At 36.4% G+C, this 19,428-nt stretch overlaps 1 long non-coding RNA gene across 1 annotated transcript in view; it reads left to right on the top strand.

Moving 5' to 3' along the window:
* Positions 1 to 19,428, top strand: part of LOC123586012 — a 61,834-nt gene that overhangs the window by 36,496 nt on the left and 5,910 nt on the right. The window contains exons 3-4 of the long non-coding RNA XR_006706536.1: positions 16,603 to 16,652; positions 17,278 to 17,353. This is a non-coding gene — a long non-coding RNA (uncharacterized LOC123586012). The remainder of the gene's footprint in view (positions 1 to 16,602; positions 16,653 to 17,277; positions 17,354 to 19,428) is intronic.

Genomic DNA, 19,428 nt, shown 5'->3' with positions numbered 1-19,428 from the left:
TAACCAGATCGTTGTAAGTTATTTGGGTCCCTTGGGACTACTGTGGTTTAACTGAGCACTTAACTACCAGACAGAACTTCAAACTACAATAAAATATTAGCTCAATATTAAAAATGCTCTAACAGAAATATAAAGTGAGTAGCAGGAAGTGATGTGAATAAATGTACGATTCCATGATGGATGGTGGAGGGGGGAAACTTTCCAAACTGATAGAGTTACCAGATTCAAATTTCAGGTTAGACTCACGCCAGTCAGAGTGGCCAAAATGAACAAATCAGGAGACTATAGATGCTGGCGAGGATGTGGAGAAACTGGAACCCTCTTGCACTGTTGGTGGGAATGCAAACTGGTGCAGCCGCTCTGGAAAGCAGTGTGGAGGTTCCTCAGAAAATTAAAAATAGACCTACCCTATGACCCAGCAATAGCACTGCTAGGAATTTATCCAAGGGATACAGGAGTGCTGATGCATAGGGGCACACGTACCCCAATGTTCAGAGCAGCACTCTCAACAATAGCCAAATTATGGAAAGAGCCTAAATGTCCATCAACTGATGAATGGATAAAGAAATTGTGGTTTATATACACAATGGAGTACTATGTGGCAATGAGAAAGAATGAAACATGGCCTTTTGTAGCAACGTGGATGGAACTGGAGAGTGTGATGCTAAGTGAAATAAGCCATACAGAGAAAGACAGATACCATATGGTTTCACTCTTATGTGGATCCTGAGAAACTTAACAGAAACCCATGGGGGAAGGGAAGGAAAAAAAAAAAAAGAGGTTAGAGTGGGAGAGAGCCAAAACATACGAGACTGTTAAAAACTGAGAACAAACTGAGGGTTGATGGGGGGTGGGAGGGAGGGGAGGGTGGGTGATGGGTATTGAGGAGGGCACCTTTTGGGATGAGCACTGGGTGTTGTATGGAAACCAATTTGACAATAAATTTCATATATTAAAAAAAAAAAAAAGAAATTGTGGTTTATATACACAATGGAGTACTACGTGGCAATGAGAAAGAAAGAAATATGGCCTTTTGTAGCAACGTGGATGGAACTGGAGAGTGTTATGCTAAGTGAAATAAGCCATACAGAGAAAGACAGATACCCTATGTGTTCACTCTTATGTGGATCCTGAGAGACTTAACAGAAACCCATGGGGGAGGGGAAGGAGAAAAAAAAAAAAAAAGGAGGTTAGAGTGGAAGAGAGCCAAAGCATAAGAGACTCTTAAAAGCTGAGAACAAACTGAGGGTTGATGGGGGGTGGGAGGGAAGGGAGAGTGGGTGATGGGCATTGAGGAGGGCACCTTTTGGGATGAGCACTGGGTGTTGTATGGAAACCAATTTGACAATAAATTGCACATATTGAAAACAAAAACAAATTTCAGGTTAGACAATTAGTACCTCTATCTAGAGGGGTTTTTTGTTTGCTCGTTTTAATCTCCAAAAGCTTTCTGAACCAAAAACCTTATAAAGGCATATGTATATTATTTACTTTGTCACTCTCCAAACAATCTTCTGAGGGTTTGAATGGTTATATTAATTTGGCCTCATATAAATCCTTCCTCCACAACTTTTAGGCACCAAGAGATAGTACAATAAAAACTAGAAAGTGATCTCAAAACATAAATGATGCCACTTACAAAGACTCAGATGCTACCTTTGACAGTAAGGACTTGGCCAGTAATTGATAATTCTGCCTTCTCAATGTATTAGCATCTTGAATATTCTGAGCAGTGGCTGTAAAAATGTATCTTGCTGAGCCTCAGGGTTCCTCGGGGGAGACTCACGGGCAACACGGGGGGGTGGGGAGAATGGGTGGATTTCGGGGCTGCCCGTACATGCCCCACTTTCCCAAGCCAGTTCTAGTTCCACTTTTATCGATTTTATATATGACGGTAATTCTCCTTAGTGGAAAAAAATGGTTTTACTCCTATTCAATAGTTTGACATCTCTAAATATTACCATGAAATTCTAAATTAAAAATATTTTCATTCAAGAACCCCAATTCTGGAACTTCTCTTGGCTATACTTCTTCCTGAGTCTTGCCCTTCCAAACAAAAGTGTCTTTTCCAAATGTAGAAAATTGTAAATTTCAAAGTTTTAAGCCTAACTCATGCTTAAAGACATTGCTAAAATCTCTAGGCCACCTTGTACTCTCCCTTCACTGATCTGCTAAAGAAGTGAGTGTCCACACCTCTCCCAGGGCCCCCAGTACTGTCCACACCACTCCTCCAACAGCAGTGTTGGTCTTCTGTTGTTCCCTCTCTCCCGGGTGCATGCTTCCTTCCTCCATTGAGACCACACATTTTCCAATGTCAAGACTATGCTTTAGAACTCTTTAGTAGATTTTACCTTCTCTGCCCATTAGACGTGACGAACCCAAAAAATATTGGCTGAACAAAATTAAAACATTAGCTATAAGTTTGCAGAAAGTCTTCAGTGGGAAAAATAAAAGGCAGAATTCAGTTTTAGGGTTTAAACACACACCCCTGAAAAAAATGAGCAAAAATACAAAAGCATGGAAGCTGGAAGCTTTAATATGTTCTTGAAAGGCAACAAAGTAGCAAATGTAAATCAAACATCAGTCTCCCTGTAGTGCAGTAGGGTGGTAATAGTTTTCAATTTCTAATAAACACACAGGGTTTTTTTTGGCAGACTGTAATAATCGAAAAATTGGGTAAGGCACCCAACTGGGGGAAAATGACAATGTAGGCTTGGTCTTCCCAATTGTTTCTATGATTAATGATTACCATCACATAAACCTCCCAGCAAACTAACCCTAAAACTCTGAGAAGTAAAGACATGACTCAAAAAATATATAAATAATGGAACAAACAGATTGGGGTTGCATTAGTAAACTATTTAATACCAAAAAAAAAAAAGTGTCCAATAAGAATTGGACAAGAGATTTGTTTTTTATTACCTTCTCATTATTCCAGGTTACCAAGCAAAGCTCAACACAAGCAAAATTTTTTCTTCTAGGAATCTCCTCAGTCCCTCTATTTAGGTAAGAGCAGAACTTCCTCTTCCATAAAAAATGCACTTGAATCCAGCTGTGATCTAATTGTCTCCTGTGGCTACACGTGCATAAATGTTTGTGCACATATTCCTATCAACAAAGTTATGAATCAGAAATGTGTTTATGCATTTTTTGAAAATAGTAATAAATGTTTACAGTGGTAAGACTGTATGTCCTAATGATTATAATAATCCTTTCAATTTGTGTTGAGCTTTACAGTTTATAAAGTGGTATTACTTAGTTTCATTTTATTCTCACAGTTACCCTGTAGGTAGGTATAACGCAGTCACTGGCAGATCCACTGGGTAGATGAAGGTGCTGAGACTCGTGGAGCTGGAACCATCTGCACAGTTATAATGGGGACATACACATATGTCCTCAGCACAGTCAGTGAAAAAGATGTATAGACGCACAAGGGAAAGTCAACTCTTCTGAGTACGGATCTGCTGCCACATGACACTTTTAGCTGCCATTATTTTTAAATATATTCTGAATCTACATATCTGATACGACACACAAAATAAAAATTTCAAATACAGTATCTTCCAATGATATTAGAACTATAGTAACAAGCCACTGATTAGAATCAGCAAAGCAAATAAAATAATGAATCTCATTTATCTTCCCTGTTGCATTCTTAACTTTATATACCTATGACATCTTTCTAAAATCTATACGTTTGCTTTCTTTCATTCATCCAGTCACTCGGCAGATGTTTACCTGGTCTTTTATTTTTCCAGCTAGGTGCTTGAGATACAGAGCTGAACAAAACAAAGCCACCCCATCGTCAGGGAGCTGATAGCCTGCTTACAGAGGCAGACATTAAGCCAACAGGCAAATGCAGAAGTTGTGAGATTGGGACAAAGGAAAAGAACAGAATGGTCTGAGATAAGATAGTGAGGGTCTTAGACTGGAAAACAAGCAGCCTTCTCTGGGTATGTAACATTTAAGCTGCTGCCTGAATGGTTTTTCTGTTTCTTTAACACTATTCCCTGCATACATTCACTGTGCCAGCCAGAGTTCCCAACGGTGCAGTCCTACAAATGCTGTGATGTACAAGGCTAAGCAGGACAGCTCTCAGGGAGCTCATTGTGCAAGGGTAACAGTGCAGCCAAACTTGATTTGGAGCTTGGAAAACATATATTTAGCTATTGAGCTCGAAATAATCAACACAGCACATTCTTGCTGGATACATTATTTTAAAACCTAAATCCAGACCTAACTCATTCATCCCATAAGATTGAGCAGATCTTCACCCTTCAGTATCATCACTGAAAGAAATGTTCCATGGGAGAATATTGGGATAAAGCTTTGCAATAAGCAAAGATCACAAGAGACACCATTATCTTACTACCCTTACCCATTCTTTTCTAATTGTAAATGTAATGTCTTAATTTTTTATACTTCTCTGACATAATTTCATATTTTCCAATGAATCATATTTACCTAAATTGGATTAACTAAAATTAGCTGTCATATAAATATCCATGTATCAGTCCACCCAACTGAAGAATATTATCATAAATATGTTGATAATTATAAGTATTGAATCATGAAAACAGTCAATCTTAAAATATATTGCAAACTATGATAATCTATTTTATTTCCATAATTTTTTTCTCCTTTTAGCCTGTCTTTATTATTTAGCTATTTTTATTTAGCTATTTTATTTTTATTTAGCCTGTCTTTATTATTTAGCTATTTTAGCTACTCAAGAATAATGTCTTTGGGGCACCTGGGTGGGTCAGTTGGTTGAGCAACTGACTCTTGATTTTGGCTCAGGTCATGATCTCACAGTTTATGAGATGGAGCCCCCTGTGGGTCTCTGCTCTGACAGTGCAAAACCTGCTTGGGATTCTCTCTCTCCCTCTCTCTGTCCTTCCCCTCTTTGCATGTGCACACACAAGCTCTCTCTGAAACAAACAAACAAAAGAATGTGTCTTAGTCATGAATCAAAATAACAAGAAAAGAGATATATATCTCTAAAGTTATTATGAGAACGGAAGCATAAAAAAAAAAATCACTATGGCAATGCTAGGCTTTCTTGCTCTAACTGTAGAAGTTTACCTGGGCTTCTATTTCCACTCAAGCTTATTCTTCTAATGAAATACGATCTGCATACAAAAATAAAGAATAAAAAATCAGTTATCGGATCCATTACTTATGATTACTGGAGATTTTGTGACTCTTTGTATTCCAAAAGTTTGTTTAATTCTCTTTATATGGCTTGTCTAGAAAAATTAATACACAGTTTTCTGGTAATCAACACTCAGTCTTCAAAAAAAAAACAGAGCACAAATCATAAATTAGGTGTTAAAGGTATTTTGTGTACTTGGGGCACCTGGGTGGCTCAGTCAGTTGGGCATCCGACTTCAGCTCAGGTCATGATCTCATAGTATGTGAGTTCAAGTCCAGTGTCGGGCTCTGTGCTGACAGCTCAGAGCCTGGAGCCTGCTTCAGATTCTGTGTCTCCCTCTCTCTCTGCTCCTCCCCTGCTCATGCTCTGTCTCTCTCTGTCTCAAAAATAAATAAAAACATTTTTTAAAAAAAGATATTTTGTGTACTAAAAAAAAAAAATCAAATATGTTGGAACAAAAAAACTTTAACAAATCCCATCAGGGGCACCTGGGTGGCTCAGTTGGTTAAGCATCCAACTTTGGCTCCGGTCATGATCTCATGTTTGTGGGTTCAAGCCCATAATTAGACTTGCTGCTGTCAGCATAGAGCCCACTTTGAATCCTCTGTCCTCCTCTCTCTCTGTCCCTCCCCAGTTCTCTCTCTCCCAAAAATAAATAAAACGTTTTTTTTAATCCCATCAAAGTTTCATTTTCCAACTTTCAGCACGTGCAATGAAGATTGATGTCTATTTCAGTTTGATTAGAACCTAATCTTGCCTTTTTGTCCTCAAATACCATGTTCCAAATTTATATTTCAGTCTCAAACACTCATGACAAAGCACTTAATTCAAAACATCAATCCTCTTTTTCTTAGTTTTTATAATTATCGATTAGTTTTACAAACCATTGAAAATGTGACCCAAAAGTATGTTGCTTCTCACAATAGGTGGCATCTTTGATTCTGTGAAATGTATCATGTGTTATATACCTTGACGTTTACGAATAATCTAACATAAATTGAGAGCAGAGGGAAATGAATCGAGTTAGAATAGGTATATTAATTTCTCCATCTTAACAACTAGAATTCAAAAGATGTTGTTAAAGCCTTCAACTAAAATAACAAAGCATAAACGTTTATCATTATAAAGTACTAAGAATGAAAAAATTAACTAAAATATAGTGGAGAAAAGAAGAGAAATACACTAGTTTTATGATTGTTCATAGCAGAGAAGTAAAAGATAATGTCTAAAGTATTAGAGAATTAACAAAAATATATAACATAATAGCTATAAGTTAACTACTGGAACAAAAATGCAAATCTTCTTAAATATAGGAATTATTTCCTATTCATAAAGAACTACACAATGAAAGTGAAGAATAGGGACTATATATGATTTTTGAAAGAGTGAAAGCATAAAGTATAAATAATTTCAAAGAACTAGCTTCAAATATACCTATCATATCAATAAATATAAATGGATTAAACTCATATTTTTAAGAAAAGAAAGAAAACTGTGGACAAAGTTATCTAAAGCAAATGTAGAAAAAGAAAGAAAGAAGCGGGAAGAGGAAGAGAAGGGAAAGAGGTAGGAGAGGGAAGATGGGGAAAGGAGGAGAGAAAAGAGAGAGAAAGGAAAGGAGGGAAGAAAGAAAGAATCCATTGTAACCTTAATATCAACCCATTTTAATTCATGTCATAAAACATAAACAAGACAAAATGTCACTGTATAATGTTAAAAGCAGATATTCATAGTAAAGATTTTAAAAGGTCAAGACTATCAATGCATCAAAAGATATATCACAAAACAAGAACTATAGGCATTACAAAGAAAAACACAAAAGTAGAATTTTAGTCACCTCTCTTAGTCTTTGACAGACCAGAAAGAAAAAAAATTAAGGAATAATATAGAAGATCTAAGTGACATAATAAAGTAGGACTAACTATAGATCAAACTCTGTTCCCTGAAATAAAAACTACGATCTATGTTTACATAAAACCATCATAAAATGACCAACAGCCCCAATAAAAATCACAATTAATTCCAAAATGTTAAAATAATACAAGCAACATTCTCTGATCATAATGTAAAAACCCCTAGAAATTAATAAATAAAATCAAAAATAAAAATATACTTATTAATTATGTGACTTTGTACAAGTTACTTATCTTTCAAAGCCTTCATTACATCAACTGCAAAATGAAAATAATACTGAAATTATAGGGTAATTTTGACATTTTTTTTAAATTTTAAGACATTATTCAAGTAAAATATTATCCATGAAAAATCATATTCCTCTTCACACTTGAGAAGTGACTTATTTGGCAGCTCTGAACATTTGAGCAACTTGGTCTATACTGTCTACATATGGCTATTTAAATAAATCAAATTAAATTATAAAATTTTAGATTCCAACATTAGCAGCACTTAAAAAACTCATTAAAAACATTATGCGAAATGAAAGAAGCCAATCACAAAAGACCACATATTGTATAATTCCATTGATATGAAATATCCTGAATAGGCAACTCTATAGAGACAGAAAGTACATTAGAAGTTGCCCAGCACTTGGAAGGGGTGTGAGAGAGCAGTGAGGGACTGCTAATGAGTAGAAGTTTTCTTTCTAGAGTGATGGAGCTGTTCTAAAATTAGATTATGGGGATGGAAGCACAAATCTGTATACTGAAAACCATCAAGTGATGCACTTTAAATGGGTGAATCTTCTGGTATATAAATTATATCTCAACAAAGCTGGGGTTTTTTAATTGTGAAAAAAAAAGTTCATTAGCTACATGTGGCTAGTGGCTACCATCTTGGACATCATAATATTTCCGTCATTGCAAACAGTTCTGTTAAATACTACTCACTTAGCTGATACTGAGCAAATCAAACAAATATCCAGAAGTTCACAAAAATTATTTAAGCTTTACTTCAGCAAATTAACAAGGTCCTCCTAACGAGAGCCTCAGATGAATTTTTTTTCTCACTTCACTTACTAATTATACTAAAAGATCATCTCTCACTTAATATAATCCAAATACATTAAGGTGCTAATTGAATATGCTGAATAAGCTGTGCATACTAATTGTCACTAATAAGTTTAATGCTGATTGCTTAAGTTTATAACAGCTACTCACCTACATAGTGGTTCAAGTCAACTTGATATCCCTCACTCTTCATTAAGAAAATGTGTTTCATTAACTTGATGTCATTATATGTGAGCTCAGAGGATTTACACCATGGGTAGTCCTTTTAACGTTCAAAAGTATACTAAATGTGAATCCTGAACAAACTGCTCATGCAGTTGAAGGTGACTCTTACATCATCCTCAGTCTTCCAATGATGCTTAGAGTATTCCAATATGGTAAGCTTTGAATCAATAAGTACTTCTATGTCTATTACAATTCTTTACTCCTTCAGTATATTTTTAAATACCTAGCATTAATTATAGTCTTATGATCCTAGACAATTCTTCTCTGGGCTTCAGATTCCCCTTCTCAAAATTAAGGTGAGGGGGAAGGGTAGAGAAGTTGGTAGCCTAATGACAAGTTTATGTCACCTTTTCCCTCCCAGTTGAGGAAACTCTACCTAAAAAATACTGGAGATTAGAACTTAATTGTTCTCACCATGAGTAGAGAAATGATAATTATATGACATGATAAAGGTGTTAGCTAACACTACAGCAGTAATCATATTATAATATATAAATGTATGAAATCAACACATATACCTGTTATTTACACAATGTTATCTTTTAATTATATATCACCAAAAAAAGTAAGGCTCACCTGGGGAGCTTGGAAAGGTCACAAATATACCTAAGAAATGATTTTTTTTTTAATGACTATGTACCATTGTGAGCAATGTCAGGGAGAAGAAAGGAAAACCAGCTGCTCCTTCCCTGCTTCAGTACGAGGTAAAGACCACATGCCCTGAGACAGCCCAGAAAGAAGAGCATGGATCTTTCTGCAAATGAAGAAGAACTCCCTCAAATGCCAATGTAAGAGAGGTTGGTTGACCCTGCATGGACGGCAGTGCTAAAGGAAAATGACCATCTTGAGCTAATTCAATAAGCACTGAACAAGACTGTAACAATCTGATTGTTCCTTCCCCCTCACAGCTTAGAAACCTAAGAACAGAGATTTTCCATCCCTGACTTGATACAGAGATTCCATCTTGTCTGTCCTTCTGAGGTTGGCGGGACTACTGGAAAATAAATATCTGTCTTACTTTTCACCATCCCTAATCCACATCCATTTCACCTTCCCAGGAGCAAAAAACTACAAGATCTGCCAAAAGCAATAGGAGAAAAGGCCAGGTGAGAGGATTCAGGGACCCAAAAGAGAAAGATTAGGAAAGCCAACCTGTATATGTGTCCCCACTGGGCCAAAGCTAACGGAAGAAACAGAAAAAACCCACTAATGAAGCTTGCAGTAAGAGGATATGTGATCAAAACAATGAGACTCTAAAAAGGGCAAACAAAAAGCTAATAATTGAAAATTAAAATACAATGGAAGAATTAGAATTAGCAAATTACAATTAGAAAACACATTGGCCAAAAAAATAAATAAATAAATAAAGAAGAAGAAGAAGAAGAAGAAGAAGAAGAAGAAGAAGGAAGAGAAGGAAGAGAAAGAGAAAGAGGAATGACAAAACAATTTTATGTCCTGGAAAATCAAGTGAAGTTGTTTCATCACACATAAGGAAAAAAATTTAAATAAAATTATGAATAAAGAATTTAGAGAAAACACCATACACCTATTATAATGGCCAAAATCCAGAACACTGACAATATCAAATGCTGTGAGGATGTGTAGCAACAGGAACTCTCATTCATTGCTGACAGGAATGCAGAATGGTACAGCCACTTTGGAAGACAGTTTGACAGTTCATCAGAAGATTAAACATATTCTTACCACACAATCCAGCAATCACGTGCCTTGGTATTTAAACAAATGAACTGAAAACTTACATCTACACAAAAAACTGCACATGGATGTTTATAGGAAAAACTATATTCATAGTTTCCAAAAATTGGAAGCAGCCAAGATGTCTTTTAGTAGGTCAATACATAAATAAGCTCTGGTATATCCAGAGAATGGAATATTATTCAGCACTAAAAAGAAATGAATTATCAAGCCATGAAAAGACATGAAGGAAACTTAAATGCATATTGTGAAGTGACAGAAGCCAATATGAAAAGGTTACATACTATATGATTCCAAATATGTGACATTCTGGAAGAGTCAAATTATGGAGACAACCACAGCAACAAAAAAATCAGTGGTTTCCAGAGGTTAGAAAGGAGAAAAGGATAAATGGGTAGAGCACAGAAGATTTCTAGGGCAGTGAAAATACTCTGTGTGATACTGTAATGATGGGTACGTGTCATTACAAATTTCTCCAAACTTATAGACTGTACAACACGGAGAGTTAACTCTAATGTAGACCATGGACTTTGGCTAATAATGATATGTCAATGTAGGCTCATCAGTTATGACAAATGTAGAGCTCTGAAGGCAGATGTTGATAATGAGGGAAGCTGCACACGTGAGGGAAGCAGTGGGTATGTGGGAAATCTCTGTCCCTCCTGCTCAATTTTGCTATGAACCCAAAACTGCTCTAAAAATAAAATCTATTAAAAAATAAGTTTGGAGGGGCGCCTGGCTGGCGCAGTTGGTTAAGCGTCCGACTTCAGCCAGGTCACGATCTCGCGGTCCGTGAGTTCGAGCCCCGCGTCGGGCTCTGGGCTGATGGCTCAGAGCCTGGAGCCTGTTTCCGATTCTGTGTCTCCCTCTCTCTCTGCCCCTCCCCCGTTCATGCTCTGTCTCTCTCTGTCCCAAAAATAAATAAACGTTGAAAAAAAAAATTAAAAAAAAAAAATAAGTTTGGAGACACATGAAGAAAACAACTTCTGAAAACATAATATGAAAGAGGTAACAACCAATTAAAGAAATAATAGTACATTTTACTGAATTGAAGAAAAACTTGAACTCAGAGTACAAGAGAATCTCCAGGTAATAGGTGAGTCTAAAGAGAAAAAAAAGATCTATATCTAAATATACCTTTGTGAAATGTCTTAGATTTAACAGTAAAGAGAAAATGATATGACCAGTCCAAAATAAAAACTGGCTTTCAAAGTAAAAAGAATCAGACTTCTCACTGAAACCTTGGATGTCAGGAGACAGAGATATAATCTGTAATATAAAAAAACATCTAGGGGCGCCTGGGTGGCGCAGTCGGTTAAGCGTCCGACTTCAGCCAGGTCACGATCTCGCAGTCCGTGAGTTTGAGCCCCGCGTCAGGCTCTGGGGTGATGGCTCAGAGCCTGGAGCCTGTTTCCGATTCTGTGTCTCCCTCTCTCTCTGCGCCTCCCCCGTTCATGCTCTGTCTCTCTCTGTCCCAAAAATAAATAAACGTTGAAAAAAAAAATTAAAAAAAAAAAAAAAAACCATCTAGGAGTCTTAGTCTTGGGCAAGAAAATGTTTGCAAATAAAATAAAACAACACTATTTTCAGTAATGGTAAGAAATATACCAAAAACAAAAGAAGATAAATGGTTGAACATAAAAGAAACAGGCAAAGTGTATCAAGTAAATGCAAAAATTATATAGAGATAGAGCAAAAGAATATAAAGTGAAATTCAAAATAGTATTTTACGCTTTAAAAATTATAATCTCTGAACAATATGTAAAAACTGCATATTTATGGAATAAAAATGAAAGCAAAATACATAAAACAAAATGAATATTAAAAACAGGACACTGATAAACTATGACAGGAATTTTATATATCTAAGTATTTGAGATCATATAAATGAAAACTATGTAAAAATATGCAGGATTTGAATAATGTAATCCTAAAGTTGGACTAAAAAATACACATTTTTTAAAGAGAGTATTTTACCCTTTAAGAGACAATAAACATCCTTCCTTCATTACTAGAAATATTTGCAAAAATGTGATCATTTACTAGACCAGAGAGAACAACCCTATTTCACTCAAGAAAAAAAAAAAATGTCATTTCTTGGACATTATGCAATAAAACTTAAAATCAGCAATAAAAAACATTACCTATGAGAAAGTTATAGAATCATAAGTATAGGAAAATACATAACTTCACATGCTTTTATATTTAAGAATGAGAGACTGACTATAAATATCATTAATATTAAATTTAGGAAACTAGAAAAATAATAAAACAAAAGGAAATAAAAGAAGGAAATTAATATAAATAAAAGTTAAACTTGATAATATAAGATTGGAGACGTACACCTACAGACTCTGAAGCCAAACCGCTGAGTTCTGCAAGGGAGGCAGAATTCTGCCTCTACCGTTCAAGGTCTTCCAGCTAGAATAAGAATTCAATTACATGAGACAGAGTAACAGGAGAAAAAAAAAAAAACACACACACACACACAAAGTTTTATCACACGTGCACGGAGGCCCAATAGTAAAATTGTGACCCCAAAGAAATGACCAAGGCAAGCAGTTTTTACACACTTTAGACAAAAAGATGATATTTTTTTTGAGGAATTTACAGGATAAGGAAAACAGGTGTTTGGGAGGTTTAATTAGTAAGGAATTCTAAGTAGAATTTGGGCCTAGGCAGTAGTTTAATAAAAAAAAAAAAAAAAAAAAAAAAAGTGACAAGGTTAATTTCTACAGCTTTCTCCAAAATCCTTATCTCTGGTGATAAGGATGTCTTTTTACTCAGTACAAGGAGGGTATTTTTCATATGGGAGATTTGTTTCCTGCTTTCGGGGAGACAGATGAGAGTTTGAGTGTCCTTACAATGGCTATTACCCAAGCAGCTTTAATTCAGAATGATAAAAATATGCCATTGGAGTACATTTGGGGGTAGTCTGCCCTGGGCTCCTGCATATCTAATTGCAGCTGTACAGTTTTTGCTGAGTAACTTGGGCAATAGTTTTAATCTCCCTGTGCCTCATTTCTCTCATATATAAAGTGGGAAAAAAAATAATAACTAAAATATAGAGCTATTAAGAGAATTAAATGAATTCAAAGTTGCAGAGATTTTGGACAATGTCTGACAAATGTGTTTATATGCACATCGTTAAATAAAATCATAAAATAAAATAAAAGTAGCGAATAATGATAAATCAAGCACATTGATGTTTTTAAATATTTAAAAATAAATATCTTTGATATGAATTGGCATATTAAAATAAAGTAATAAAATAGATAAGTTCCTAATAATGTGGTCAGATCTCCGTGTTTTATAGGGCAAAAGTAGGAACTGTGTTTTAAGACTCAGGACAAACAAGAGTACTTGATTCCAAACAGAGTAAGCCTAAGAACAAACAGGCAGTTCAGGCTGGGGAAACCAGATGTCCAGAACCCAAAGACCCTGAAAACCATAGAACCACAGCTCTGGTGAGGGTGAATTTGAACACAGCCCCTCCTAATGCAGTCCCAGATGCTTGGCCAGAGAGAACTCTGGAGTCATGTACAGGACAATCTACTTTATCACCCTCCCGACATCTACCCCACCTTCAATGAGTGAGTAATTACTGTGTGTTTCAACCTATTCCTGCACCTAGAGAAGGACAGAAAGCTTCCCAATTCATTTACAATAGCTTGATAAAAGTACAGAAAAGGAAAGGAAAGGAAAGAAGAGAAAAGAAGAGAAAAGGAGAGAAAAGAAGAAAAAAAAAAACCATAGGTCAATTTCACTTCTGAATATAAAATGTTAAGTAAAATATAACAAATTGAATCAAACAGTGTATTTTAAGAAATAATACATAATGACTGTGCAGGGTTTGCCTTATGACTGAACGGATGAGTAAACATTAGTTGATCAATCAAAATAATTCATTATATTAAAAAGCGAAGGAAGAAAATGTTATGTAAAAAGATGTGAAAACAATCTAATTCCTCAGCTATTCCTCAAAAATTATTAAGTAGCAACACTATGCAAGATGCAAGTTTTTATCAGATACTATCATTAAAATTATTTACATTGTGAAATATTAAGAATATTTCTCCTAGAATCAAGAATTAGATAGAGATGTCTTATGTGACTGGTAGTCAACATTTTTAAAGATCTAATGAAAAAGAAAATATAATTATTTTTATAAATGAAATGCTTATATACATCCAGGAGACTCAGTACCAAACCAGTTAGCACTGAAAAGGATAGAAAAATGAAGGAGGGGAATCTTAATTCACAGCAACAAAAATTATAATATACCCGAGATAATCCAAATCAAAATAACCTATATTTCTAAAACCACAATAGTTTATCAAAGAACAGAATGTAAAACCTGAATAAATGAGGTAAAATAAAAGCAATAATTCTTCCTAAATTAACATAGAAAATTTAGTGCAATTATAAACAAAATTCCATAGTTTTTTTTTTTTTTTTTACTTGTATGTCTAGGTATGTCTAACATGTATATGGAAAAATGAAGGCATGGGGTCTGTCGAAAAAATTTTGATAATGAAGAATAGCGACCAGGGATTACTTACATATTATTAAAACTTACTATGAAACTACAACTACATATTATTAAACTCACTACAAAACTGCAGTATGGTATGAACACAGGAATAAGCAACAACATCAGTGAAGCAAATTCAAAAATCAGGAAGCAATCCAAGTATATGAAAGACCTTCATTTATGATAAAGGTGGCATGTCAATTCATTGGGAAAAAAAATAAATTATTCAATAAACAGTGCTGGAAAAATTGGCCATCGGTGTGGAAGAAAACAATCAAATCTAACACCACAAATAATCTTCAACATCAGGATATTTAAATATACTAATATAAAAGTAAAATAAAATACTAGAAGAAAATATTAAGAAAAGTTTTATAATATTGTGATGTAGATGACCATCCAAACAATATAAGAAATGCTTAGCTATAAAAGAAAAAAATTGACAGATTTGATTAGATAAATATTAAAAAACTTCAGTATTGAAGGGAAAAAAACCTGAACAAAGTCAAAAGATAATATTAATTATAATGGGATAAGAACCTATATGCTATTAAGAAAAATACAAACCACCTAATTTTTAAATGGATAAATTATATGAATAAGCAAAGAGAAAATATGAAAAACTATATATAAAAAAGACATTAAATGTCACTAAAAGTCAGATAACAATAACATAACATTTTCTGCCATCACTTAACAAGATTTAAAATGACTGATAACATCCAGAATATTAAAAACATAGTTTAAAGAATACTTGCTTATATTGCTTATAAAATTAATATTTTAATATATACACCCTTTAACCCAGCAATCCTACCTATGTAAATGTATACTACAGAAAAAAAGCGTTAATACTTAATGCAACATTGATTCATAACAACAATTTAAATGTTAGTCATCCAAGTGATGTGATATATATACATATATATAGCATAAGACAAAGATTTGTTGAGTGTAAGAAGAAAGAAGAGGAGAGAGGAATGGAGGAAGACAGGGAAGAAAGGAGGGAGATGCTAACACAGAAACCAACACAAACAGAATCCATCATTAATATTATTACATATCTTTCTTCATGCTTCAAGGAATTAATGCACCAAATGTAAAAGACATAATTTCCCTGGATTCAGAAGAAAAATCATCCTGTGTTTGCATGTTTGCAATAAATTGAAGCAGAAAATTAGATTTCTTTTTTTTTTTTTAATTTTTTATGTTTATTCATTTTTGAGCTAGAGAGAGAGACAGAGTGTGAGCAGGGAGGGGCAGAGAGAGAGGGAGACACAGAATCTGAAGCAGGCTCCAGGCTCTGAGCTGTCAGCTGTCAGCACAGAGCTGGATGCGGGGCCGAACTCAGGAACAGTGAGTTCATGGTCTGAGCCAAAGTCTCGGATGCTCAACCGACTGAGCCACCCAGACACACCTAGAGAATTAGATTTCTAAGCAGAGAATGAGATTCCTATTCCAGCTGCGGACTCCTGCGGACCTGGGTTTCTGCCTGGGACTATATGTGGAGAAGAGGGGCTCTGCTCCTCCGCGACAAACAAGTCCTCATGTTCTCCACTGCCAGTGCTAGCTAGCTCCCCTCCACATCACTTGAACGTGAAGTTTCAGCCCTGGGCCCTTGTCCCCAGTCCGCAGCAAAGATCACATCCCAAGCCAGAGCCCCTTCCATCTACACAGGAGGGAGTGTGCTCAAGTTTCCTCGGCCACTAGACACAAGAGGAGAAGCATGGCTAACTCATAGAGTCCTTTCCCCTGCAGCTGTAGTTTACTCCAAAGAGTAGAGAATCGGGAATAAGCCCAGATGTTGAAGTTTAAAACAAATAATTTGGGAAGTTTAAAACAATGAATATATTGGAAACAATATAAAATCCCAAATACCAAATTAAGTATAAAAGCAAATACTGATTTAAGGTCTCTTTTTCCTTTTTGTTATCTATTTTTGGGGCTGTGATTTTTTTCCTTAATCTTCATGATTTTAACCATCAGACATTTTGTTTTCTTTGTAGTGTTATAAAAGAGTTTTTGGCATCTTGAAGCTTCTGCCAGATTTATTTTGGTTTGTATTTCCACTGAATTTTTCCATCATGTTTGAATTTTCGTAAGGTTAACAATTCCAGAAAACATACAAATTAATTTGGATTCAGGCATACACGAGAGCAGCTCAAATTGAATTTAAAATCACCATTAAGTTACACTGAACTATAAAATGTGATTAAATCGTTCTATAAAAAATGCATTACTTTCCTGAGGAATACACCCAGGAGTTTTGTCACTGGGACATTTGCTTCTTTAGGCCTTTCTGCTGAGTGTGGTTTTATCTGGAACTGCCAGATTTCATTAGGAAAAGATGCACTGATAAACTTAAGACACAGTGCAATGCACCAAGAGACATAAAACATGCAACTTTACACACAGAGGTACACACTATTTGTAGTAGTCCAAATTGGTACCCTAGAAAGAAGAATTCTGGTAAATTCTGTTTCACACGTCTCTCACCAAATGAAGTTAAAAAACAAAAGGTATTTTCTACAGTAAATTCCTGACAAGAGTGAACTTCTCTTTTACCTAGGCATATCTGAACACCAAATCCTCCACTTTTAATTGTATACATTTGATGATCAGAATATTTTTCTAGACTAGCTTCCAGCCCTGTACAATTTCAAACCTTATTTCTCCTCTAGGTATCCTATGGCCAGAGACAGTAGAACATCACAGATCACGATGCAGCTTCTGGTCTTGCAATTTCTGATGACCCAGGTAAGTTGGCCCAAAATGTCCTAAGAGAATTCCTGGAAGTCACAGCACAACCTGAACACGGATAGATACATGGAACTGACTGCAAATCACATAAATAATCCCACTGAACCCACTGAAATCTATGCCCCCCTGAAGCTCTTATTAGTCAGATCCCAAAAACGCTTTGGCCAGTCCACAGCCACCCAACATAAGGGTAGGTGTGACTGCAAGAAAGTTATGGTGGAACTAGACAGCAGCCCTGATTGTAAATAAAATATTTAACTTTTGCAAATTAAAAAAAAAACTGTATAATCACACAACACATTGCTAGCAAATCTTCCCAGGATCTTGGAAGAGCCCTAGGCAAGTGAGGGTCTTGAAGATTGAGCTTTGTAAGTGTCACAGTGAATCTGCCTCTGGAGAGAAGATAACATATTTTCATATTGACAAACTTGCCCATTCATCAAATCTGCTTACTATTAACTCTTCTATCCTTAGATTCATGTCCCATTATTACCATCCATTACCAATCAGCAGTTGGTTGATATACCAACCAACAGTTCCGTTCTTTCTGAGAGGAAAGCAAAATCTTTAGTTTGATTTCATTATACATGTTTTCGGGTTTGTTTTTTTTTTATTTCACACAGTTGCAAGAGGCAAAGGGTCATTTAAAAATGAAGTATCTGGCCCAGTTCAACTAAGGGCAGTGTCACCCAGTCTGAGGCTCAATGGTAGAAGGCACATAGGGGCCAACTTTGTGGGGACAAGAACAAAGGATGTGTGATGGTAATAGGTCACCGTGAGCCAGAGGATGAAAGAGGCCTCACTGAGTTTAGGCAGAATTGGAGGCTCTGAAGGGAGATAAGCAGCTGCCTCTGCGGGGGGGGGGGGGGGGGGGGGGGGGGGGGCTCTCTCTTCCTGAGATCAAATTGCTGAGGAAGCAGAGAGTGGGTGTGTCTAGCTCCAAGGTGAGGCCACTCCCCAGGCCACTCCATGCCTCATGCCCCAGGCAGGGCTCCATCTGGGTCCAGGTGACCAGAGAGTCCCTGGAAAACATGGTTGAGTGTTCTGTAATTGGTGCCCCTGGTCCCCCACCCATTTTTAGTCATTGTGGGTGTCCTCTCCCTCCTGGGACCCTGAGGCAAAAAGAGGATGGTGGGGAGGCTGGGGAGCTCAGTCGGTTAAGTGTCTGACTTCAGTTCAGCTCATGATCTCATGGTCTGTGAATTCAAGCCCTGTATAGGGCCCTGTGCTGACAGCTCAGAGCCTGGAGACTGTTTCGGATTCTGTATTTCCCTCTGTCTGCCCCTACCAGACTCACGCCTCTGTCTCTCTCTCTTTCTCTCAAAAGTAAATAAACACTAAAAAATTTTAAAAAGGGGGGAGGGGGGAGGGTGGCACCTGGGGATGACAAGGTTTACCCACCTGCAGTGAGCCCAGGGCCATGAGATGCCATGCATCCTTCTACATGGTAAGAAGGAGCCTCTAGGAGCTGTCTTGATAAAAATCCTGAATAGCATGTGGACATGCTTAACATCTCCAGGAGGAAACTGCAGTCACAATTGTGCCAGAGAGTACGCTATGTTCAAGTAGGCACCAACATTTCAGAGTAACTTTATCCAGATCAACAAAAAAGAAGTGATCAATGTGTACACCCAAGTGGGAATGCTAACTCTGAGTGTCACACTCCCCAGGGTCAAGCTTCGTCCTCACCAGCTCCACACTTGGAAAAGAACATGCTAAAGTGGTGGGGCCAACCAAGGCAAAAGCAGCAAGCCTAAGAAGACCTTAGAGCTAACCATGCTGCTTCTCTGGAAGTGGGTAAAGTTATCCACTCATGACCATGAAAAAAAGCTCCACCTGAAGCTTGGCCTGCTTACTCTTCTAACTTAAGCTGTGTGTCCCTTCAGATACAAGAGATCTTTTCATTTATTGGAAAAAAAGTTATTCACCTCCTAAAACCAACAGCAAAGGGTTATGCCAATACTCAGGCCATTTCATCTGGGGACAAAATGGACAGCACTGCCATTAAAAAAGAACAAGCCCAGGGTGCCTGGGTGGCTCAGTCAGTTAAGCTTCTGACTTCAGCTCAGGTC

The sequence above is a fragment of the Leopardus geoffroyi genome, chromosome C3 (assembly GCF_018350155.1).
Source record: "Leopardus geoffroyi isolate Oge1 chromosome C3, O.geoffroyi_Oge1_pat1.0, whole genome shotgun sequence".
Classification (NCBI taxonomy): domain Eukaryota; kingdom Metazoa; phylum Chordata; class Mammalia; order Carnivora; family Felidae; genus Leopardus; species Leopardus geoffroyi.
Note: the sequence above shows the minus strand (reverse complement) of the source record. Positions and strands in the feature narration are given on the sequence as shown.